Source organism: Furipterus horrens, unplaced genomic scaffold (assembly GCF_987537825.1).
Source record: "Furipterus horrens unplaced genomic scaffold, mFurHor1.1.pri manual_scaffold_3, whole genome shotgun sequence".
NCBI classification, from domain to species: domain Eukaryota; kingdom Metazoa; phylum Chordata; class Mammalia; order Chiroptera; family Furipteridae; genus Furipterus; species Furipterus horrens.
This window is the reverse complement of record NW_028327173.1, coordinates 132,795,501-132,822,190: the sequence shown is the minus strand read 5'-3', so window position 1 is coordinate 132,822,190 and position 26,690 is coordinate 132,795,501.

The window sequence follows — 26,690 nt, the reverse complement described above, 5'->3', positions numbered from 1 at the left end:
TCCAAGTCAAGGAGCCAGTGTGAATACTTTGATGGAGATAAAGCATTAACACAGATCCCAGGAAGCTGTTTTCACAAATTAAGAATAAAAGAACTTCAACAAGAAAGGCTACAGCATAACAGACAACTGGTAGAACTTTTTAATTAAGAACTATTTCTTTATATAACCTGATTTTCCTTTACTGATTTTTTCCCCCTGTACTTCTGGATTCATAATAGCACTTGTTTGCCAAGATTATTGCTAAGATATTATACGCTACTTAGTTCAATCGTGTATTCACATAAAATTTATGTAACTTAACCATTGTTGATTGATGATATTTAACATGCTGGAGGCCTTAAGGATCAAAGAGCTAATTGAATGGGATTTCTCTACTTGACTGAGGTCCCAGGCATCACCTAGCTTCAGGTTTCTAATATTAGAGAGCTGACCATCTCTTTTGGCAGTGCATTTCATCCTTGGAATGGGTGTACTGAACTAGCAATTTACAACCGCACTTTAACTAGACAATAGGTAAACTGAAATGTGTGTAGAGAAATTTAACCAAGGTTGTCAGGAATAAGAGCAAGAATAGAGATTTAAGGGATGATTGACTTGAAAAAGACTGAATATTAATATATTTTTCTTCAAGTGTTTGAAGGGATGTCACATAGAAGAAAGATTGAAAGTATATTGTATACCGCTAAATAATCATCCTGGAATCCAAAGATGAAAGTTATAAAAGGATCACTTGGTAAGGAAATTCTAGCAAGCTAATAATGCTCTATTTCTTAACACAGATCTTAGATGCTCTACCAGTAATGCCCATATCATCATCTGAGTTTCTCATTTAATTGTTAAGATAGGGTAGCAGACTGCTATAGCACATCTTTGCACGATCAATCTAGGAAACTAGTTAAATCTGGCTATACTTGTTATTAATGAACAGATACTAATTACCAGTGATTATTTTAATAAGTGATACTCAATATATTTATAAATGTATTACATACTTTTTCTTGGGATCTATGTGCCACTTATTTATCTTTAGTTTTCAGATTGAATATATTTTTATTTGTGAAAACCAGCACATTTTTTTTTACCTTTCCATTTTGACTCCTTTCTAGTTCTCTGCTCATGATCATTGCACAAGAATAATATTGCTGAGGAAGAGTAATTCTAGAGAAAGAATATTCCAGGATTAACAAGTATTTCCTTCCTTCCTTCTTCCTTCCTTCCTTTCTGTCAGTTCATACAATGATTGACTACTCTTTTCCTTGAGATTTTTGATTAGAGAGTCACTTCCTCAGTAAGACTTTTCTTAAGTCTAAGTAAAATACCCCATCACCTCCTACCCCCATTTTTTTTATTCCATTGAATAGATCAAAAGTTGTGATTTTTTTTTTTAATGTATTTATAAATTTTCACCCTCACTAGAATCTTTAAGTTCCATGGCGGCTAAGGTAATGTCTATCTCATTCATCATTGTGTTCTTTGCATTTAGCACCATTCCTGATGTATATTATAATATGTATGGATATAAGGATAAATATTGGGTGAACACTTCAAAAGTTAATTAACTTTTTAAAATTTATTAAATTAAACACATGTTTATTGAGGACTCTGTTTTCCTGACCTTGTGTTCGATGCTGTCATTTCAAATCTATATTTGATCCAATAGGGTGGAAATCCAAATATGAGTTAAAAACAGAGTTATTGATAGATTATGCCAAAGTGAAAATGATTATTTTACTATCTAATCAACTCATTACTTTAACCCCCAAAATATATGAAGTAGTCTTTTTATTGTCAATCTAATATCTTTTTTTATTCTCAGCCTCAGATTCAGCATAGAATACCCCAAACCGAGGGCATATGTTTTTGTTGTTGTTGTTATGATTTATGAATATTAGTTAGGAAATAATGGTATACCTAAGTTAAATTCCATGCTGGAAGCAAAGAGAAACATCTATGAAAGATCCGTAAGTAATAACTAATTTTAAAAAGGGTATACGAATTTTTATAAATACCTCAATTCAATTAGTTAACTGCCTCAATTACTTGTTTTACATCAAAGCCTCAAAAGTGAAAAAAGAAAAAAAATTGTTACAAGGTGACTGTGAGAACTTTTCCTCTTTTTAAGGCTTTATTCTTTAAAATAAGAGGCTTGGAGGAAATCTCTCTGGCTATTATTAGAGAAAAAAAACTGACTTCTGTCTAAATTAGAGTCCATAAAACAGATTAAAAAGTAACCCTCCAAGTGTCACAAATATTTTATGGGGGACATATCTCATATGGCGTGGAATTTTTCTTTCCTTCCAAGAGATTCTGAAATGAAAGGGAAATAGATGCTTACTAACTAATGCAGGAAGAGTACCTTAGGCACATATTTCATGTGATAATTGCTTTTCTTTTGCATTTATGAGCTACAGGCAAAAGCGAGAGAAATCTAGCTGGTTTTATTACCCAGAGGTAAAGCAATCACTATGCTTGTCAGGTCCATGAATGAAATTTCTCCCATCCTGGGAAACCTTAAAAAAAAAAAAAAAAGAAAAAAAAAAAAACCATGTGGGTGGCTATCTTGCACTGCACTCAATTAAAGTTGTTAGATTTTTCCCTAAGAAATGTCAGCCATTGCCGTTACCAAGTATCTGACCAGGTCACATGGAAAGTGAGCGTGTTCACACTGTATTATCTGCATTAGTTTAGACTGAGCTAAACAGAAACACTGATAAGTATCCATGCATATTTATTCTAGTTTCACTTTGGCAAATTATATTCATCCTGCAAACTCTTTGACCACAAACTATTCTCTTGCACTGCTTTATTTCCCTCTAAAATTTAACAGAGTACAAATTTTTATAATTTACAAGTATAGCTCAAATGCAACTGTCTTTTGCATAGGCTGGATGGAAATTTGAAGAAAATTCCTTCATCAAATATTAATGGGAAATTAATACAATTAGAGGCTTGCTGTTCTTTTGAGTTTATAACTAAACTTCTCATTTTAGTTACAGTGAAGAGAAAAAAGGTAGAAGGAGAGAAAGAATGAGACGGTAATTGGGTTTCTGAGATTGTTCTATTTGGAAAATGTTACATTTCAGAGGTTTTACTGCCTTTCTCTTCAGGATAGAAGGTTAGATTTCAAGAAAGGTGTTGTGGGTATCGAAAGGGCAAATTGCCTCATCAGTCTTCCACTCCATCCTCAGCTGCTCTAATAACTCTTGCTCCAGTACTTAATCTAAGGCACAGACACAAGCAAAGGCTAGTCCTAAAATATGCGGAGGGTAGCATATATATTTTAGACCAAAGAACATGGGGAAAATTAAAACAAAAACTATTTTTCTAGCTCAATTTACGTTTACAGAATGAGTTTCTCAGGATATTTTCTTTGTTCAAATACTCTGTTTGCCAACGCTTGCCTTTGTGATTGAGTTATCTCTAATTTAGTCCTTTGTATCATATGATGTTTCCAGTTAACTCAAAGAGTTATAAAAATTGCCAAAGCTATCCAAGGAACATTTCTTATAGATTATGTAACTTAATCTGTCCTGCTTCTAAATTCTTATTGAGGGGTATTTTGTCACTTGAAAATGACTTCAGTTCTACTGTATGTTGTTAGAGACTTTTACTAAAGATGCAAGCTTGTTGCCTAGAGAGATGCAACTGATTAATTTTATGAATATTCATTGAATATTTATTAGTATACTTCTACATTACTAAAAACTCATCTCCCATGAAAGAACTTTCTATCGCTATTTTGTCCACTGATATTTCCAAAGGACCCACAGCTCAAGGAATATCCAACATAATTAGTTTTATAATTTTTCAAATTATATTTGGTTTTTATAATATTTTATATTATTCTGACTATATTTCCATTTTTATACAATGTCTTGCTTATCACAGGTTTTCATTTTTTAAGAGACACAAAGAAGTTTGCACAAATCACATCCTTGCCATAGCTGATTATATTAAACTCACTGGGCAAAGGAAGCACTAGTGACTAAAACAGAGCAAGGATGAGAACAAAGTTCTTTATTTTCATCTTCTCTTTCATATGAGTAAGTCTATTTGTATTACTTTTGATTTTTTACTTGAGATTTTTGTATAGCTCCATATGTGAATGCATTTTACGTGGAACTACCTGTTTCATTGTGACTAAAAACATAACTTCAAGGTGATATAGCATCAATGCCAACACAACATAAAAATATAGACTCTTTAAGAAGAAACCACCTTAGCAAATGAATTTCATAATAGAAGCATACATATAAATTATTTAACAAAGCATAGAATTTGTTCTGCTCAGATTTTCCATTTGAAACATTGGATGTAATCAGTACAAGTATTTGTGGGAAAAAAGTGAGGCTCTGGACTCCAGATGAGAAGTGGAACAATTGCTTAGTAAAGGTCATTTTGTGTGTGTGTCGGGGGGGTGGGAGGGGCAGTAATAGCTAACATTAAGAGTGTGGAGTAAACAGCTTAAATCTGGATTCAGAAGATTAACTACAAATGATCCTAACTTAAGGCTTATCTTATTATTACTCTGCTTTTTTTTTTTCCATTTTGAAAATACATAATCAGAGAATTATAGAAAAGTAAAGCTGAAATTGTACTATGAGCTATCAGATTCAAAGTCTCATTCTGGAGGTAAACACACTGATACTTCACCTATGCTTACTTTAATTCTGCAAATGTCAAATGTGATTTCAAATACTCTTCAAATATATGTTTATTTGTGCAATAAATATATAGAATTCTGTTTCAAATGTACATTGCACATATCTTTCTAACAAAGTAGTTTATTTGTTTTATTTTAAAGGCAATCTCTAAATATTTCTATTGTCTTTATTAAGTACGTTAATGACTACATATGGGGAAAAGATGGACAGTGTGGTTAAGTAACTTGTCTTCAAAACAAGCAAGTGCTATTTCAAGATCACACACTGAGCCCACGTTGCTCATCAGATAATATTTAATTGAAATACCATAAAGAGTTTGCCTTACAGTATAATTATAGATAAATCTGTCTATGTATGCAGTCAGCTTGATGTAGAGTCATTTGGAATAACTAACTATATGGAGACAGTAAAACCCTACTTTTTATATAGAATTTATTTTATGGGTTGAATTGTGAAAAGAGGAAGGAAAGTAGGTAAGCAAAAGCATCAAAAGTGTTTTGTATTTTATACCTCTATTGTGTATACCATGTAAAAAATCCTGTGCTATATAAATATAAAAATGTACAGAGGTGAAAAATTTTGTGACTGGGGCGTCTCCCTTTTACTGTATGAAATACCATGTCACAGAGCTTCCCCTAAAGGTTGATATTTACATGAGTGTAGTTATTCTTTGTCAAGGGCCATAGAAAACTGAGATTTTAATTCTGTGGATACTTGCTCACCCCTATACCCCTCCTCAGGTACCTCTAAAGTTATTGACAATCTACATGGGTTTTTATCATTAGGAAAAAAAAGATCTCCTTTAGCAAGATTGTCACTCCTTTCCAGCTATACAGTTTCTAGGACTGTGAAATATTTCACTTACCTGTTCCATTTTTTCATATCCTGTTTTACATAGATATCTGGTTTATTTCCTATGAAAATTATATTGGTATACAAATATTCAACTGCATGAATTAAGGTGGAAGGCTCACCAGCTTATTTTTTCTTTAATAGAAACATATGGTTCTGTACCTGAGCATAGGAGATTAGGCAGATTTGCTTTTTGATGATATTATATATGCATAGACCTAGAGTTCAATATGAAAGAAAAAATGAGGGAGTACCACTAGTGATTGCTATGAGAATATAGAAGTTGACCTAGTTTGTAGCCAGTGAAAAGCAGAATATAAATTTAACTACTTTTTATTCCAGTAGGCCAGGGAATGTACTCCTTGATTATAAATGTATATAATCTTGACTCTCTCCAGCATATTTTTAAGATTTAGGCTACTTTCTTGAAAACTTTGTTATTTTCCTGTTTTTCCATGTTTCTGCATATGTAGAGAACAAACAACACAGACTGACAGGAATAAATGCAAGATTTCAGAGATTCTGGAATGCCAGAGTATTTTTGTCTCTAATCTTTCTTATTAATGATAGCTACCTCTATTTCTTTTTAATAAATCCACATTGAAAATTAATGTAAGAAAATGCACAGTACAAGACTTATGCCAACATCACACATCGAAGTCCTTTTTAATCCATGTAAATGCAGACTTTTCTCTCTTTAGTTTTAAGATGGCTAATTCATGGAAATCTCTATAGGACATTTTAAAACCTACAGTTCTTGATGGAGAACGACTTGTAGCCCTTTTAATATTAGAGCTGTGCCAGAATGTCCATAAATAATTTCTACTCTCACACAAACCAGAGTGCTAGGAAATGTGCAGACAGTGCAGATTTTTACTGTTTTCTCTGCTTGTATTCATATTACAATAAATGAGAATAGATTTTTAATATCCAGTTCTATTACATGCATTAACTGAAGCTGTGGGGGTACAATTAAAAATTTCCTAGGATTTGAGACACTGGGGAGATCCATATGCTTATGTGTGGGCAGAACATTCAGTATTTTTGCTCTCTTCCTTTTTTAAGACTAGCTTAAAATATTCTAGGGATTGCTAAAAGTATACAGCCTTCAAGTATGTTTTCATTGGTTTTGTTGTAGCCCTTCTCATTAATATTTCTGGAAAGATGAACCAGTTTCAATTAAAACACTGAAGTGAGAGAAAAATTAAGCCAAACTGACAGGTATATGAACAAGTAGAGAATGCCCTTCTTGGCATTCTCTTTTTTCCAATAGATAATTAACCTGAAAATGCACTGTAAAACTGACTTATAACAAGTTGTACTTTTATTCACAAAGTAAGTCTAATATTTAGAACAATATCGTTTTTCATGAATGTTGATTTGCTTATGTGTAAATTGATTTCTTTATAATAGAAAAGTTTAAAGATGCAACTTTGCACAGCATATACATTTTAGTGGGAAATATTGAATATAACTGATATTCTCAATATTTGGCAATGTACATTATAGATACTTGCCAAAAAAATTAGAAAATCAATGGCAAAGTTAGAATGTAGTTTCTGGAAACTTAAATTAATGGAATCCTACTAGAGACATAAAAGCTGTTTTACTGCTGTTCACATCTGTTGAATCCTGCAAAAAAGGAAATTGTTGTATGAAGAGCTGATGCTTGCACCGCTGACTCGTCCTGATTTGCGCTGATGGTAGCTGAGACTGCGCTCCTGGCAACTTCCACTGCTCATTGTCACCAGCAAGGTGGGGAACACAGCCTTGAATTCAATTAGAATTCAATGCAAAAATCTGATTCGTTTGCCAGAAATTCCCTTTCTAGTCTAATCTGCAGAAATACAACTGTTATAAAAGTTATTCCAGCACTATTTAAAAATATTACTAAAGGTAAACTACCTGCAAGAAAAAGTAATTTTTATAAAGTTTCCTCAAATTGGGGAAAAATCAAAAATGTCATGTGAAAATTAAGGTAGTCAAGGTAAGAAAAAATCCTGGTCAGAGCCTCAAATTCATGACAAAGGAACATAAACCTTGAGTTTACAACCAACTCTAACTCACACAAATTATCTTCCTTTCCTTGTCTTTTTTCTTTATTTATTACTTTTTAAAAATTTTACCAAATGGTTGGTAGTTTTCTACCATTTTTTAAAAATATATGTTTTATTGATTATGCTGTTACAGTTGTCCCAATTTCCCTTCCTTCTGCTCCCCTCCACCCGGTAGCCCCCCTTCCTCCAGTTGTCCCCCCGCTTTTAGTCCATGTCCATCGGTTGTGCATATAATTCTTCTCAACCTCTTCCTGTCTATTCCATTCCCTCCTATCATGCTTCTTAATTCCTGTACCACCTCCCTCCCTCTCCCCCTTCCCCCTCCCTACTGACCTCCCCCCAGTATGTTCCCCATACCTATAGTTCTTTTCCCACTCTCATTGCCAATTTAATTTGCCTTTGTTTCAATTCCCTAGCTTCTGTTGCTGGTTCTTGTGTTGCAATTTTCATTTTAGTGTTCATAGTCTTGATCCTCCCTTTACTAAACCAGTCCCTTTAACATCTCTTATAATAGTGGTTTGGATCTAATGAACTCTTTCAGTTTTATTTTGTCCTGGAAGCACTTTCTCTGCCCTTCTATTCTGAATGACAGTTTCACTGGATAGAGTATTCGTAGTTGTAGGTTTTGGATTTTCATTACTTTGAATATTTCTTGCCAGTCCCTTCTTGCCTGCAGGGTCTCCCTTGAGAAGTCAGCTGATAGTCTAATTGGGACCCCTTTGTACATGATTCTTTTCTTCTCTCTTGCTGCTTTTAAGATTCTCTCTTTAACTTTTGACATTTTGATTATAATGTTTCTGGGTGTGGTTCTCCCTGGGTCCAGTTTTTTTGGAACTCTCTGTGCTTCCTGGACCTGTAAGTCTATTTCCTTCCCCAAGTTTGGGAGGTTCTGCTTCATTATTTTTTCACATAATTTTTTAATTTTTAGTTCTTCTTTGCCCTCTGGCAATCCTATAATCCGAATGTTCGATCCTTATAGCTGTCCCATAGGTTTCTGATCCTCTCCTCACTTTCTTTTCTTTTTGTTTCCTCTTTCTGCACTGGTTGACTGTTTGTTCCTTTCCTATGTTCCGGTTTGTTGATTTGATCTCTGGATTTTATTTCCTCACCACTTGTCTAGTATGTGTTTTCGTTCTTTTCAATATGAGTGGTTTTCTTTCCTTCCTTGTCCTGTTCCAAATCTTTTGATTCTGTAAGCCACCTTATAACAATAGCTCTGAACTGAGCCTCTGACAGGTTTCTTATTTGTTCGTCTGTCAGGTTCTTTATCTGCGGCCTAGTGAGCTGTGTCACTGGGATTTCAATCATTCTTCATTTTGACAGATTTGTGTTTTGCTTTGCTTCTGGGCAGGCTGTGGGGGGCGGAGCCCCGTGTACTCATCACTACCCAGTGAATGGCAACAATCCCGACCTTTTTCACCGCGCTACAGCACTTTGTGTGGGGGCGGGGGTCCAAGATGGATTCCTGCCATTATTCTCTGCTGAGGGACCAGGATTTGTCCCCCTGCCCTCTGGGCCTCACCGTCTGATGCAATGGGGGGCTGCCTTTCCCAGCGTTGAGGTCGCAAGCTGCCGGGGCTCAACTGCAGCCAGGATTGCTCCCCCTGCCACTCTCCCTGCTGCTACCACAAACAGCCCCACCCGACCTTTCCATTCTGATTCAAATTTCATGCCCCCTACCCGTCCAGGTGAGCACCGCTAGTTTATAACTTCATACATTGGGCTTCCATGTAGTTTTATTTTCTTGAATTTCTGGTTATCTTTTGTTTTGAGGTAGTTGTATTCCTTTCTAATTGTAGAGGGAGACTGAGGGTGTCTGTCTAAGCCTCCATCTTGGCCGGAAGCCCGTCTTCTACCTTTTAAAGAATAAACGTAGTGTTAGTGTCAGAAATAGCTAAAAACATTTACATATATCAACTGACACTTTATTCTATGGCTTAGATATTATTGTTATTTCCAGTTTTCAGATAAGGAAACAGACTCAAAAAGATTAAATAAAATGCTTCAGTAATCCACTCATTGGTGTAGAGCTAGGATACCAATTATAAGTCTCAAGACCAACCCCTAAAGCATCGGTGGTAAGTAGGAAAGGAGTAAATATACAGAAAAGACAAGATTAAGTCTTGATAGGATTTAGTGACCCTATAAAGAAGGATGTGAGGGGAAAAAAGCAGATGGGAGTGATTCTCATCTCTAGGAATTTCTTTAAGAGGATAAGAAGCATAGCAAGGAGAAGTTTCTATAAAATGAGGAATTAAGACTGAGAATTCTGAGACAGCTGAATTCTCACTTGGAGGTCATGTGAAGCTCCTGACTTTGAGGTACAGGTAAGAGGTAAATGAAATGTAGGTGGCAGTTAGAACTGTGGAGATGGATGAAATCATTAAGCAAAACTAAATAAATGAATAAATAAACAAATAAATGTATGTAAAGGTAAGGAAGTTTAGTAAAGTAGGAAAAGAGCCAGCAAAGATACTGAGAATATAAGCAACTGTAGTGGCAAGAAAAGAATCAAAGTCCTGGAAATTAAGAAATGAGGATTTAATGTAAAAGTGAATGGTTACCAGTGTTAAATGCCACAGAGAAGTCAAGTAATGTAAATGTTAAGGTTGAAAAGCGGCTATACAATTTGAATATTACCAGCTTATTAGATAATTTTTGGGTGAGTTAGAGGGATATTTTCAGGATAGAAAAAAATAGATGAATATTAATTGGGCAATTAACAATAGTGAGACTAGACTCTTAGCTAATTTGAACATAGAGAGGTGAGGTAAGGATGACAGATGGAAGAATGATCTTCATGCATCACCCATGAAGCCCACGCGAAAGGAAAACATATGGAGGAGGAATTTGAAATCTTAAGCCCTAGAAGTTATGAGCGATAAGTTACTCATTTCAACCACTTGAAATATGGTACTATGCTTTTATTTCTGCTTGATATTGTTATCAACTAGTACATTTGGAAGGAAGCTTCTTTTGATACAAAACAAATTAAAAAGGTAACAGATAAAGTTCCTAGACTGAGTACAAAAATAATTCAGGATGGAATTCATAAAGAATGCTATGCTAAAAAAAATTAATGGTAATCCTCAGAGGCATAAAAAATGAAAACCAGTGAGGAAAGATAAAAACAGAAGAGTCAAGGAGTAATGTAAATTCCTCACAACTTCTAAGAACTTTTCAAAATTAAATAGAATGAGCCCTTCAGTTTCTAATGAGATATTACTGAGATTTTGCAGTCATGAAAAGGTTGAAAGAATCACATTGTTAACCTCAGGAAGAAAGATAACTAGTGGGGTTGGTAACAAAGGAAGATGGATGTAGACATTTTTCTGGGGTGGGATTGGGTGAATGGGGGCATGTGTTTGGCAAACAAAGTCCATCCTACAGTCAGTCCATCAATCCTTTTTTGATTATTTGTTTATTAGTTTTTACTTTTAACAATTATACTTGCACATAGTACAAAGTGTCAAGTATTTCTACAGGTTTATTTTGAAAAACAGCATTTCGCTGCCATTTTTTTCTCAACAGCAATTGCTTCTATTTCTTTTAGCAATGTCTCCAGATAATGGCTTTCTGTTATTAGTTTTTTGGGTTTGTTTTTTTGATTTAGTTTGGGAGCATTGAGGAAAATAAGTGCTTAGCCATTTGTTCTTTCCTATTTTCTCTACTCTTTTATTTTACTAATTTTTTGAAGTTAATTTTGCTTTCTTGTTTGCTTAATTTTAATATATGCATGTCTCTAATTCAATAGAAACTTTTGCCTATTGCTTATTACCTAGGTCATCTCTTAACAATATTTTGGTGCATGAGATACGTTATCAATTCAGTGTTTATGAAAAAGTCTCTTTTAGCATCATCTCACATATTAGTCTGGATGCCTCTTGTATATGAACACAACTATCATCCTTGAATCTCTCCTGCAAATCATCCTGAGGACTCTTTCACCACTCTCCTGTGTCCTGTTCTTCATTCAACCATACATTATTTCATCTGTTCATGTTTATTGATTGTGTGTAATTTGTTAGGCACTGTTCTAGGTTCTGGCTATATGCCAGAGGGAGGAAAGAAAAACACATTCATTTCTCTCATTGGCCTTATATTATAATGATAATCCAAAGAGAATTACCTTCAAAAAATATTCTCTACTTTTACATGGATGCCTGATATTAAGTACAAAAAAATTAAATAAAGGAGATTCGCACTCATGGTATTTTGTGGCAAAATAAGGGTGTCGCCGTAACAGCGTGCATTGTCTAAAGTTAGAAATCTAACAAAACTTCTTTACTTTCCCTTTTACTAATCTATTCTGTAGTTTTCTCCACCATCTAAACAGTGTTTGGGAGGCACTCAAGGCAAGACCTCTTTTAGAAACTTTGGAAGCTGCTTAGTAAGATTCTGTTACAAAAAAATCATTTAAAAACTTTTCTAATTTATCTGACCTTGGAGGATCATGAAGAACATGTATTTATTTAAGTAGTTTTATTTAAATATACTTACTGAGGTGAAAAAATTACTAAGATAAATAGAAAAAGAAAAACAAATAGACAAAAGACTAAGATACCACTAATACTATCTTTACTTTTAAGAGTCCTTGAAATCAAAAAAGAAAACCCTAAAAGCTAGACATAAATTTGGATTGAAGAGAATGGTAAGATATTTCACATGTTTATCTTATTTCCTAAATAAGTATTCTGAAGTAAAATATTAGCAATTGACTTACTTCCTATACAGTTTTCTGACCCTTTCTGAGAGTAAATTTACAGGTAAATTTTAGTATCTATTAAAATATATTTATTCTTCAGACACACTTAATTGATAATTTGGGCCATTATAGAATTTTAGGTAGAACTTCCTTTGACAAATCATTTCCAATGATATAGAAGAGTAAGGCCATTTTGATTCCTTTTGCATATGACTTATTTTCTTTTTCTAGAGTCTTTTAGGAATTTCTCTTTGTACCCAGTTTCCAAAATTTCCAGAATGATGTGCCTTAGAGAGTGTCTGCCTCACTTGAGCAGGACAGTTGGTGAGCACTTTCCATCTGGACCCTATGCCACAGAGTTCAGGAAAATTAATTTTTTATGAATGTTAATACAGCCTCTTACATCTTTTTTCTTTTTTCTTCTATCCAGAAGTCCAGTTATTTTGCTATAATTTGGCCTTTTGGAAAGGCCCTCTAATATCTAAAAGATAACTTTAGCACATTCTTCCAACACTTATTAGTGAGTTTTTAGCACTAACACCAAAATGTTAGTCCAACACATCCTTTTAAATTTGCTGAGTGTTTCTTTGCCAAAGAAACCTTCCCTTGTGTCACAGTTTCTGTATCTTCTCTTACCTCTCTGGTAGATTTTATTGTTTTCTTTCCTCCACATGTAATGATTTAAAAAAAAATGTTTTGTTTTGTTTGTTCTGGTCGGTATCTTTCATATTAGCAACTTTTCAATCATCCTAGTAGTTTTTTGTTGATTGCTTATGTTTAAGACTGTGGCACTATAAAACTTGTGAAAGTACTGATCAAATGAGTGTGTGATCTAACTGGATATTTTAGTTGAGAATGTGCTGTAATGGGCTCTCTTCTTCTTCTTCTTCCTCTTCATCTTCCTCCTCCTCCTCTTCTCTCTGTCTCTTCTCTGTCTCTCTCTGCCTCTGTCTCTCTCTTTCCTTCTGTGTCTCTTTTGTTGGGCTGCTAAGATTCCTAATAGCAGACTCTTTGAATATTCTTTTTGGAGAGTGAAGACCTGGCTCCAGTGTTCTGGCATTCAGAGAACCCAGGGAAGGAAAGGTGCTGAGTATATGTCCACACTCTTTATATGCATGCTCATATTTTCTTTGAAGTATGGTGCCCAGTCTGCCTATAATAACACCCTTATTTTTTATCCTTTTAAACTTTTGATCCACAGAATAAATGTCCAATTGTTTTCTGTAAAATGGGGAGGAGAAATCACCATGTTGAGCAAAGAGAAAGGGATTTGATTACTAGAGTGACTCTTGAACAGGTTTTTAGCTAATCCTTTTTAGTGTAGCCTTCTTATCCTTCACCCAATTTCTAGGATTGCCTAGTGACTTTCAGGATTCTATGCAAAAAATGATGCTGGTGCTGAATTATCCTTTTATGAATTTATGATTTCTTATTTATATTAGGTGTTTTCACTTATTCATGTGCTTTCCAGCTTCTACAATTATGATGCTATTTTTTTCTTTTTTACTTTTGTGGGTTAATGACCTAAAAATTCACATTATTGTTGGCTTGGTAGAATTTCATTAGATGACAAAATAGATATGTTTAGTCAATCAACTGCTTTACCTTATTTTTATTCACTTTCACCTTTTTAAAAAATATATTGGGAAGATTATACTAACTACATTACAATGTCTGGCACAAAGTTAATACTTAATAATACACATTTGCTAAGTTAACTAATACATGAAGAATAAATGAATAAAGAAAACTTGACTGTCTTTCTAGTGATATTGATAGTAAATAAAATAGTAAATAGAAGAATTTGGGAGCATATGTGGAATATTTGCCACTTGCAATTGAAGGTTAAAATTTGAAGAATACATATTTATGAGCAGTGAACAGATGGTTGTGCATATGAAGTTAAAAATAGGATTTTAAAATTCTCATTGTCAAAGACATTAGATCTTATAGTACACAGATTATAATTAGCAAAACATTCTTATCTGATCAAAATAATTTAAACTGAAATAGCAGAGGAGGGAATTCTCAACAAAACACAAACTAGATTTTGTAAAAGAAGAATGTTTTATGTCATATAAATAATCATTGTAGAGGAGATGTCTAGGAAGTACATGTAGAGATATAAAGATATCGATATATAGAACTGCAGTATCTGATTACCAATATTATGCAAATTTAGTAAGGATCTGATATATTCTCATGGTCATACTGAAATTCAATGGAATAGGACTTGTAATGGCAATAAAGCTTTTGCTTTTAAGAAACAATTCTATTCAAAGGAGCTGAATATTAGGAAGTTCACAGATGCAAAGTAATCCACAAATCCAGGAAGGGACAATAGTACTCACCAAATAACCCATCTATATTGCAATTATTGCCTGGTTCTGGGCAATGGATTGTGGGCAGAACTGATGTGTAATGTTTTTTGAGATAGAACATTGAAGACATACACATGATTTTCTAGCTGGCATACAGTGACTCATAATATCCAGGTAGTAGAGTTCCTCTGACCCTGGGACCTTGAATGGCTGCCTGGAACAGAAGACTTTCCCCACTACCAAGCCTATTAGACTAAATCATGAGCAAGAAGTAAATTTCCTATGTTGTTGTTTTTTGAGCAATTTATCTGTTATGGTTAATTTACTAGTGCAGTATAACCACCTAATCAAGATAAATCCATTAGTGAACTTAGTGATGATTATTAGAGGGATTAAAAGCACAGTTTAGGAGAAACCTAGCAAAGAAGAAAAATATGCATGTTAAATGAGAAAATCTTATCTACACTGTAGGTGGAAATTTTATTCAGTTGAAGCAAAAAATATATGTATGTAATTTGCCTGTCTGAAAAGTCAAAAGTTTGAAGATCTGGTCTGCATAACTAATGAACAATTACTAATATGTAGTTAGAGCATGGAACCTATTATTGGCACAAAGTGATCATTATTACAAAATAATTAGAATTAGATGTACAATCAGGTATGTGAACTTCAGAAAATATGTTAGAAACTTCACAGAAATAATAAACATCACACCATGGATTAAAATAATGAAAAAAGATAAACAGAAGATAGGCAAACATTCATTTAAAAATTAAAAGATCTTAAAAATAGTAAAAGGAAAACCAGCAGCCAAAAATATTACCATAGTCATATAAATTACTATTCTGTCAGTTCATACAAGAAGCATACAAGCCGATAAAGAACACTAACTTAAACTTCTAAGGATATTGATGATGAGTTTAGGCCTAGAAGGGCCAACAGTACCAGAAACAGAGAATATTTTTAATTTTTTTATTATAGAAAAGGGAGACCTGCAATTGAGGCAATGTTCACAGAAAACAAAAGTATAGAACCCAGCTTTATTTTGCTGCATCAAAGAAGATGGTCTGGAAACTGAGAGCCACAGGACATCTTGCTTTAATGAGATAAATAAGAGACATAGGTAAGAGTATATAAAGAGGCTACCTACCTGTAAAGTTTAATTTCATCATATACATCAGGCTTACATAAATTAAGTCATAGACTGGCATAAGAAATATGTATCTATGTAGTTATATATATATATATATATATATATATATACACACACACACACACACACACACACATATATATGTATATATATATATATATTTATATCTGTATCTGTGTCTTTCTCTCACATCATAGAATAGTTGTTATGAGTATTAGAGAAATCATAGAGAATGGGAATAGAACCAAAAAATTATTATGGGCTACAGATAGCAGTTTTCAAAGTATATGAATTCTCAGAATTATAAGCTAAGCATAATGAGCATCTCTGGAAAAAAAATTTAGAAAATAGACTATTGAACGCAAAATATTGGATTAATTAATCCTTTATTAATAGAGGTACTAGGAACAAGCATTAATTCAATAATAGCAAACTTTGCTGAACTAATTTTATTTATTTAGATTATATTTCTGAGCTTTAGAAAAATTTTAATATATTCTCCTAATATATATACAATGGCACAATTGAAGGGGGGGGAGCATTGATGACTAGATGGTGTCACATGGATTCGGACCACTAAGCTAGATACTAGTTAGTGAGAGAGTGAGGGGTAGATGTCTATTTTCTCATTGTTCTCCATTGGTCCATTTAAAATTTTTATCATGATATTGACAAAACATAAAAAGTATACTTACTGAATATCAGAATGACATAGCTCAAAATCATGCTAATGTTTTGAAATGCCGAACTCTTTATTGCAATAATTGGGAATAACTAAAGAAAAGAACAGAGGAAAATCCAAGTATTTTCAGATGACTCAAACTCCAATTTACAGAATAGAAGCATAGTAAGCATAGGAAAAGGATATGATTTTCACACTACATGATTTGAAGAAGCTGTCACTCATCCAACAAGAATTTGTTAACTGCCAACTAGGTGCCAAGGACTTTGTCCACTGAACATCTGTCAAATAATAAACAAAAGATCTTAAGCCCAGAGGGAGAAACCTATAAAATTTTTAAATATTTCAGGGTCTGTAGTTCATAAGAGAAATTATAACTTTTCCTTTACTTCTAAGAGATGAGAACCAGTGACCAAAGGCACAAGAAGCATTTGATACAAAGAGATACTTTCTAGTCATTGAAACTGCTCATCAACAGAGTGGAGTACCTGGTGAGGTTTGGGCTCCACCTCTTTCTGATAATACAAGTTAGGTTTGTGTCTGGTGTGCCTATCAATCTGATGTGGAAAAATGCTGCTTGAATTTTTCAAAAGACAACCTCTGTTATGCCTCTCAAGACTGTGGTTACATTATTCTTAGTAGGCACGTGGGAAAATATGTAGGATGGATGCTTTTTATTTCTTTAAAAGTATTGGCTCATGTCTAGAAGAAAATTGGGAAGACAGGATAATTATGGATATAGTAAATTTAAGTAACTTGAATTTCAATTACAAAAAAAAGTAAGAGTTTTGTGAAAAATAAAGCAAACAGTGCCTAGAGCATTAAAATTAGCATAATTTTATACAACACTGAGGTGCTATTGTCGCATTTGGTTTTTACTGCAAGGTGTGCATTTAAGAAAGGGCATAAATTAGGCTAAGCTCAAGGTGCAGGGTTCTCAGTGCTTAAATATTCTCATGAAAACATTATATCTTTAAAAGGGAGTCTTGGGGGACATGAATAAGTTGCTTGTTTTAGTTAAGGGAGAAATCTGGCATAGGAAGAATTAGATGTATGATTTTGATTCCCTGCAGAATGGAAAAGATGATATCATTAGTATTAAAAACCCATCAATACGCAGCATGTTATTGAGGCTGTGGTTGGAAATGCTAAGTGATGCTGACACACAAATATTTTCAGGGTCATTTGCAGAAAGAGTGTAGAGTTAGAACTGGACAATTTGAGACTTGCTGAACAGAAAAATAATTTTAAAAACAAAATAGTTGAGTTTGCAGAGTTATAGTTCAAGGTTCCTGCTAGTTAGTTAAAAAATTGACACTAACTGTACACCATTCTCTACACACAAGCAGCACAGGAGAGAGATTAAGTATTTTAGATATTTACTCTTCTAAAAGTTTAACCAGTTGATTCCTTCAAAAATTCTGGCTTAAAAGGTTAGAGAAACCTTACTTCTCTAAATCTAACTTCCCAATATGACCACTATAAGATTAAAGTGGAAAAAGAACAACATTGAAAGAGAGAAAAGAGAGCATAGAAATTCTGAATAATAATTCCACTTTAATTAGGCAAATTTATATTTAAAACAGAAAATACAATAGAAAAATGCGATTCATTCCACCACAGTTTCTACCATTTTTAAGTTCATATATTTTAATTGCAGCTCCTTTACAAAATATGCCAATAGTGATTTAGTTAATTTAATTCTAGGTCTTTTAAAGGTAAGAATCTTAGATCAATATTTTGTATGCTTTGACTGAAAATGTGATGTCAACCTAAAAACACAAGAACCCAGTTCAAGAGGCAAAGTTTTTATCTGAAAAGCACAAATTCAGAAAGAGACCCAAATAGTGTCCTGATTACAGAGTGAGAGCAAGCAGTTTTTATGAGGAAAAAAGAAAGGAGTAAGTACATGAAAGAAAAAATCCTTATTGGTGCTTACAAGCTAACCATTCTTATCTGTACATGCTTGGTTACTGATTCTCTTTGCTCTAAGATGTCCATGATTATCAGTCCTTGTGGTCAAGATATCCATTTTTCTTCTGACTTTTTACAAACAATTGTAAAATGATTGTGGTTTGGCCCAGCCCAAAGTTCCAAGGAACAGCCTAAGTAATACAGTTCCTCTGGAATGGCTGCTCCAACTATATTTTAAAATGGCTCCATTTATGTCACTTTTTTACAGTTAATATATTACCTTTATATTTCTCTTCACACTTTTTTAGTCCCCAACACTATAAAGAGCAAAATATGGCTCTTTGCATAAGGATAATTTTGAGGTGGTTATATTAAAATAACAGCAGACATGGGAGAAGCTGTGAAGACCATGTAAAAGTTACCCTTTTGTAAGAAACATTAATATTTGTAAGGGAAAACTCCATCTGTAATAGTGCCTTCCTATCTGTACCAAGAAGAGGAGGCACTCAATGGAAAAGGCACTTAAATCTGCATCACCACCACACTCTTTACTATGTTTTGCCTGAGAACTTCTCAGAACTGACTCCCTAATAACCCAACATCTTCTTTTATCTCTAGTTGGCAATGATATTCAAAGTGGCAGGTAAGGCCATTTCAAGGAGTTACTCAGTTTTCCTGAGTCTCTCCCATGTGTACAGGAGGTATATGTACCCCTCTAAACTTCCCCTTGTTTTCCTCCTGTAAATCTGTTCTTTATTACAGAGTAGTCTGAGCCAAGAATCCAGATGAGTAGAGGGAAAATTATTTTTCCTTCTCTACAACTATCTTTAGTTCTCTTTGTTATGCATCATGTGTAAAAAGAATAGGGAACTTAAAAAAGGAGCACATTTTTGAAATCGCTAACTGCCAATGCCAGTTAATGGCATGTATTATGCTAAAGTACAGAATAACTTCATTCCTTGCATTCATTTTTTGGAGATAAGAAAAGCAAGTATTTGCCAAGTAATTTAATAAGTCTTTAAAGTTTAAAATTGAGGCTTTATCACTGTACTTAAGTTTCAAGGCACAAATACTATTCATTGTGACAATCACAAACTTTACCAAAAAAGCTATAAATAGCTCAGCAGTAAATTCATCAGCTTAGTTTCCCATTCTCCTTTTCTTTCTAAGCTAAGTCCAGAGACCACTATTGCCACAACTCAAGCAGAATATAATGAAGAAAGTGGGAGAAGCTAAACGAAATATATATAATATGTTTTTTCATTCTTGTCTTCTGTTGTTTATATGAGTTTTTTTTTCCTCAATCAATAATATGCATTGGTATTACCTGTGGATTCTGTTAAAATGTAAATACTGATTCAGTAAATCTGGGATGGGGCCTGGGATTTTTATTTCTAATTAACTTCCCAGTTATGGTGATGTTGCTGGCACAGGACAAATACCACACTTTTAATAACAAGGGTCTATAATCTTGATTTCTTTATTTTTCTCTTGATATCATTCTAACATTGCTGTTTGAATTGTTCTATTTGAGTCTTTGTAGAATCGGTCAGTTTATCCTTGTATTTCTACATTAGATATATTTACTTACCTTTTTGCAAAAAAAAAAAACAACAACAAAAACAAAACTCTTTCATTTCTCTTTAATTTTATGAAACCCTAATTGAATATTAATGAGGAGGCTTGGAGAGTATGGTATGATATTGTGTGTAAAGCCTGTAAGTGAGTGTAACAGGAGGTTTAGTTTAGAGGAAGCTCTAAAGGAGAGTACAGAGGGAGGGGCAGTGCTGAGTTTCAGCCCCCTCCGTCTGTATTTTGGGTACCAGATCAATATGAAGAGCTCTGGCTTTCACTCATCAAACATCGTCTTTATTCCAGTTTCTAGGTTAATATTTTTAGAAATATTTGTTCTTTAAAAAAATTTTTTTATTAACTTAAAAGTTCATTGTCCCTGTTTTACAGATAAGGAAGGATCATTAACCCCACTTAAAAAATGGGGGTTAGTGTGCATGTAAACTGTTTAATAAACACTTTTCACCTCAATTTCTGAGGCCAGCATTACTCTAATTACAAAATCAGATAGGAGAGTACAAAACAAAAAAAGGACATTGCTGAAAAAATGTCTCTCATAAACCTAGAAGTAAAAATCCACAAAAATCTTAGCAAATTAAATCCAGAATTATAAAGAAAAAAATATTACTCACACAACCAAGTGAAATGGAGAGATATATCATGCTCATGAATTGGAAGATTCAACATAAGAAATATAAATTTAATGCATTTGCTCTCAAATTTCCAGCAAAGTTTTTGAAAATAAGCCGTTTAACCAAAAACGTATATGTAAAAAGAAAGGACCTAGAATATCCAAAGGAATTTTGTTAACTAAGGATAAATTAGGTGGAATCACTCTTTCTAATGTTGAGACCTATTATACAGTTACAGTCGTCGTCGGCAGCCGTCCGTCTCGAGAGACGATGGTGTAGCTTCTTCAGAGTCTATCTGCACCGCCAAGAATGGCTGTGCAGTCCGACTCGGGAGTGACATGGTATCTGTCTCCTCCCGTGTTGAATCGACATCTTGCGATGACGCTGAAGCTACAGAGCCTGGGCAGGGTAATATGGAGGGTCTGCTGTTGCCCATGCAGCAGACCCCCCCTCTCTTCGCAGCTGAAGGGTCCAAGGGAAAGACGGAGTCGATACAGCTTGGGTTCAGGTGCGCCGCAGGAGTTGCCGGTGTTGACTACAACGTCAAACCGCCTTAGGGACTCCGGCTCCGGATTTTCTGTCGGGGTTTACTCCCTTAGCCTTTCCCCTGAAGAGGTATGCCGCAAGGCAGCGGAGGTTTTTTGGAGTCAGAGTTTTCCTTCTCTGATGTACAGTAGTTCTGGTGTTAGCTGCAGGGTCAGCTCTCAATTTTGAGTTCGAAGAAGAAAGAATTCAGAGTCAAGAACTCTAGTGCAAGTGCAAGAGGAAGTTTAATTAGCCTGCAAAGCAAAAGTATATTCGAAGAGAAGATTCAGACAGGCTACTCAGAGCTGTCTTGGCCTTTAGAAAGAAAGTCACAGAGGCAGAAGTGAGCCAACTCACAGAGTCAAAAAAGGGCCCTTCGAGACAGGTTCCAGGAGTTAGCCAAGACGAGGTGCTGCTGCTTGCTGATCCCCTGTTGCAAGTCTCCTGGGAACCTTTAGAGTTTAGGAGAAAGAAACCAAAGGTATATGCCTGAGGAAAGAAGTGGGGGGAAAGGTGCAGGCATGCTCCAGGGAGAGTGCACATTGGGTCCTTTGTCTTAAGGCTTTTTATCTGTTTTCTAAAAGCAGGAGTTTTAGGGGAGATCTCAGGGGAGGATCTCAATACAATATTCATCACCCTTCCAGTTGTGTCTTTTAATATGGTGATTCATCAAAATGAGCTTATAGGGTCAGGGGTGTGGCCTCCACTAACTTGTTGAAGCTGAGGTATGAGGTCTTTGGTCATTGTATCTGGTCATGATGCCAGCCATGTCATTGTTTCGTCTGGTTTTGCTGCTTTTCTGGGCCTGGAACTAAAACATAGCTGAGGTCTAGATGTTATCTCCAATTTGAACAAAATTCTATCTTTGTGGTTAAAAGGCTGGAGGCTTTGTTCCTAAGATTATTTGATACAGAACAGAACCATATTGTCCTGAGGGCTTAATGCTTACAGGAGTGGTTGTACAAGGGAGAAGGTAAGTCAGGTTCCTGGGTGCAGCCAGTTTGAATGAGCTCTCTGTCTCAGTTTCCCCATTCCACTTGCCAAGGAATTTTTTTAGCTTCTTACTATTCTGCCTCAATAGTATATAGTATTGTGAAATAAACATTTTAACACCGTAACAGAGAAAGTTACATAGATCAATGGAACAGAATAGAGTAACCAGAAATAGATCCACACAAGTAAACTCAATTGATTTTGACAAACTTACAAAAGCAAGTCAATGGAGGAAAGAATTGTGTTGGATCTATTTTATATTTAAAGGCATTAAAAAGAAAAAAGAACCTCTACCTTAGTCTCACACTTTAATAAAATGTTAACTCAAAATGGATAAAAGATCTAAATTTAAAATATAAAAATATAAACTCTTAGAAAAAAAGAAAAAGAGAGCCCTGGCAGATGTGGCTCAGTTGGTTGGAGCATCATCTATAGACTAAAGGGTTGGTGATTTGATTACCAGTAAAAGCACATACCTGGGTTGCAGGTTTGATCTGCACTTGGGCACATACAAAAGGGCAAGCAATTGATATTTCTCTCTTACATTGAAGTTTATCTCTCTCCCTCTTAAAGCAATGAAAAAATGTCTTTGGGTGAGGATAAAAAAATTTTTTTAAAGAGAAAATCTTTAGGATCTAGAACTAAGTGACGAGCTCTCAAACTTGACACCAAAAGCACATCAATAAAAGAAAATAATAATAAATTGGACCTTGTCAAATATAGAAATATTTGTTCTGCTGATGATCTTATTAAGAGGATGAAAAGAAAAATTACAGATGGGGAGAAAATATTTGCAAACAACTTCTTAACAGAGAGATTTAATCTAGTATATATAAATAACTCAAAATTAACATTAAAAAATGAATAATTTAAATAGAAAATAGATGGAGGGGTGGAAAATTTTTTATTTTTTCCCTTCTTCCCTTCTAGGTTCTTTGGCTGGTCTAATAATTAACGTAAGACATAAACTGGAGGAAAACAAATTTAGTTATGTATGAATGGGCGCCCCATAAACATATGAGAACTTAAAGGGCAGTCAGGTCATTGAGGCTTATACTCTGTATGTTACAGATGAGGGGTCTCCAAAGATCCCCAGAACCTGCTGGTTGGGTGATGGGGAAAAGGAAACAGCTTTTAAGATGCCTCTGTATGACTATGACTAGTAGCTAGTGTCTCAGTTATGCAAATTGCTTTGGTTTTTCCAAGGCCCCAAGAAGATGGAAAGGGTTTTGACCATGGAATGGTGAGGAAAGGCACACAAAGCCTGCACAAGGTTCTGTGAATGGTCAGAACTGGTTACCATGCCCACTGCATCACAGGACGCAGTCAGGGATTTAAAAATAGGTGGCAGACATTTTAGCTAGGTTCTCCATGCAGTTTTGAGAAGAGAAGAGGAGAGGAGATCAACATGGTTTGCAGGAAGGAGAAGAACTCCATGCAGCTTTGAGAAGAGGAGCACTCCATGCAGCTTGAAAGGAAAGGGAGAACCCCATGTGGTTTACAAGGAGGCTGGGAACTCCACGCGGTTCTGCATTAAGAGCTGCAGAGCACCACAACACAGGCAAAACCTCCCCAATCAGGATCAAATGACTGGGAGCTGCTGGTAAAACTGAACTGTGTTTGGGAAGTGGTAAGACTGTATCTCTGATTTTTCTAAAACTAGCCTGGTTTGGTAGGGGGGGCAGAACTATGTGTTTGTGGGTGTTTTAAAGAAAAAAGACTTAGCAGAAATCTGCAAATAATATAAATCTATATAACTATTAAATAAATAATTATTTTTCTTTTCACTAAACTCTGGTATTGAGAGTTATGCTTCTGGCGGCGGGCAATTGGGTCCCTAATAACTGAACAGCCCGTGGGTTCAGTTACATATACTCATATAACATCTTGATCTAAGGAAAGGGGTAGAGGTCCGGTGACACAAAGGGCTTTCATGGGAAGACAAGAGGTGTTTGGAAAACAATGGTTTTCCTGGAAGGCAGCTAAGGGAACGGTAATGGGAATCTCCTGGATTTTTATTGCCTTTAGCTCAAAATAATTCTCATGTTAAAGTGGTGTATTTTGGGGAGACTTCTTCTAACATCTTCATAGGAAAAAGACATAAATATTTCACTGAAGAAAACTTACAGTCATCAAATAAGAACATGAAAACATTGTTCAACGTTATGAACCACTAGAGAAATACAATTAAAACCGCAATGAGATAGCATTACAAACCTCTCCAAACACTAAAAATTAAAAAAAATAAAATACTCTTAACATCAAATGCAGGTGAGAATGTATAGAAACTATATCATATTGGAATGTAAAAAGGTACAGCAACTCTGAAAAATAGTTTGGAAGTTTGATTTCTTTTTTTTTTTAACTAAAAAAATGACATAGCCTAGGACCCAGCAATTGCTCTCTTAGGCATTTGTCCCAGAGAAATAAAGTCAGAGTCACACAGAAACGTGATCACAAATGTTCGTAGGAGCTTCATGTTTAATATGCCCAAATGCCTTTCAGTAGGTGAATAATTAAATAATCTGTGAAATACTCATATGACAGAATACTACTCAGCAGGTAAAAGGAACAAGCTACTGATAGATGCAACAACGTGGATGAACCTCAAAGGAATTCTGCTTAGTGAAAAAAAATCAAATTTCACATCCACTTTTACATATATATGTACAAAATATATGTGTATATATTATATATAGGTTTATAACAGTCTAACATGTATTTTATCTCATTTATATAATATTCTTAAAATAATGAAATAATGGTAGGGGTTCAGAATGAGTCTCCCCAGAATGTGTCACCCTGGCCTATGAACTCTTTTGAGCCGGAGACTATTGGGGCCCAGATGACTCAGGAAGAGCTTTTAATATCCCTTAACTGCCTAAAATAATTTAGATAAAGGGCCTGGTCCAAAAAGAGCACTATCACCAGAGATATCTAAAAAACAACTGACCTAAATGTGGTGGGGCATACTCATCAGGGCCTCAGACCAGTCCTCACTGTTCCCCTTATCTCTGCATGGCACAGCAAATATCTGTTTACCAAAAATTTGTTTCGATCTCCATGCCCATTGCCTTCCTCCCAAGTGAGGTCCCAGACTCTTTCCCCTTCTCTTTAGTTCATAGTGGCATATAAGCCCCCATGGCCTGACTGCCTGTGGGCCTCATTTTTCTTATGGAGCCCCGTACATTTGAAAGAAAATTTTATTTTCTTCTGCTAATCTGGCTCATGTCAGTTTAATTTTTAAACCAGCCAAAAGAATCTAGAAAGGCAGAGAAGAAATTTTTCTTCCCCAATATATTGGAGATGGGGAAAAGATTAGTGAGTGGTAGGCAGGGAAAAAGGATGAGTGCAAGGGGGTGAGGGTGGCTAGAAAGGGTGACACCAGGAAGCCTGCAGTCATGGCACGGTTCTGCCATCTCAATCGCTGTGGTTGTTACATAAAAATTCACATCATAAAACTGCACAGAAATCCACACAACACACACATATAAATGAGTGCATGTACAACTGGTGAACTATGTATGAACTCAGAATGCTAACAATGGTAATTGCCTGGTTTTGATATTGTGCTATTGTAATACAATATGTCAACATTGGGAGAGACTTGATGCATGGTCAACTGGACCTCTTTTTACATTCTCCTGCAGCTTTCTGTGAATCGATAATTATTTCAAAATAAAAAAAATTAATTGTCAGTAGTTCATTTAAAGATCTTAATATAACAAAAAAACATGCTGTTAACTTTCTAACCTTTTCAGAGCTAGAGCTCTTAGCCCCTGCTCCATATGTGGCTCCACAAGAGAAATTGATTCTGTGCACACAGGTATCTGAGCCATTTGTTTGAAAACAAACATGTAATGAAGTATAAATAATTTATTTTATTCCAAAGACTCAGTGTTGTACCCTGCTCTATACTCTCCTAATTTCTAGCAAGTGACATTCAGAGGTGGGTATAGGAGGACAATACCAGGTTATAAAAGTTATTATAAGGTATAAGAATTTTATAACTTCAGATATATACTGATACACTATTTGGGAAAACCTATCTTATGTGAAAAGTTGCATACTTAACTTCAGTAAAACACCAATTCCTATTTTCTTTCCTGGCTCACATTTTCTGGTCTCAGTATAAATTGTGTTAAAATGGAATTTTAAAGGAAAACCTCCAATGCACCTATTAACATATCTTCTTTTTATGGGTTCCACTCTACCCTCCTGCAAGGTTTTTAAGAGACAGTACTATTTTCCTGACTCTAATTGCAATTTTAAGTCATCCCTATTGCAAAGACCTTTCTCTGGCATAGTTTCAGTTATTTTCCATTCTAAAATGTTTCAAGTTGATTCTTCCTCCCCAAGTGAATTCTTTCCAAATTGCTAGTTCTGTTCTTTTTTTTTTTTTTTTTCTTTCTCTCTTTTAAGCATATAGAAACACATCTGCTTAACTCAGGGACTGTTGAGATTTCATGGGGATTTGGGGAGGAGGAGGCATCTCGGCACAGAGATCATTATTGCTTTCTGATCTGCCGCTGGTAAGCATTCTGACAATTCCTCCCACACCTTCTACTAAGTTTTCTCCTCAGGCTAATTGACTGTTAATGGAAGATAAGTAAGGTATTT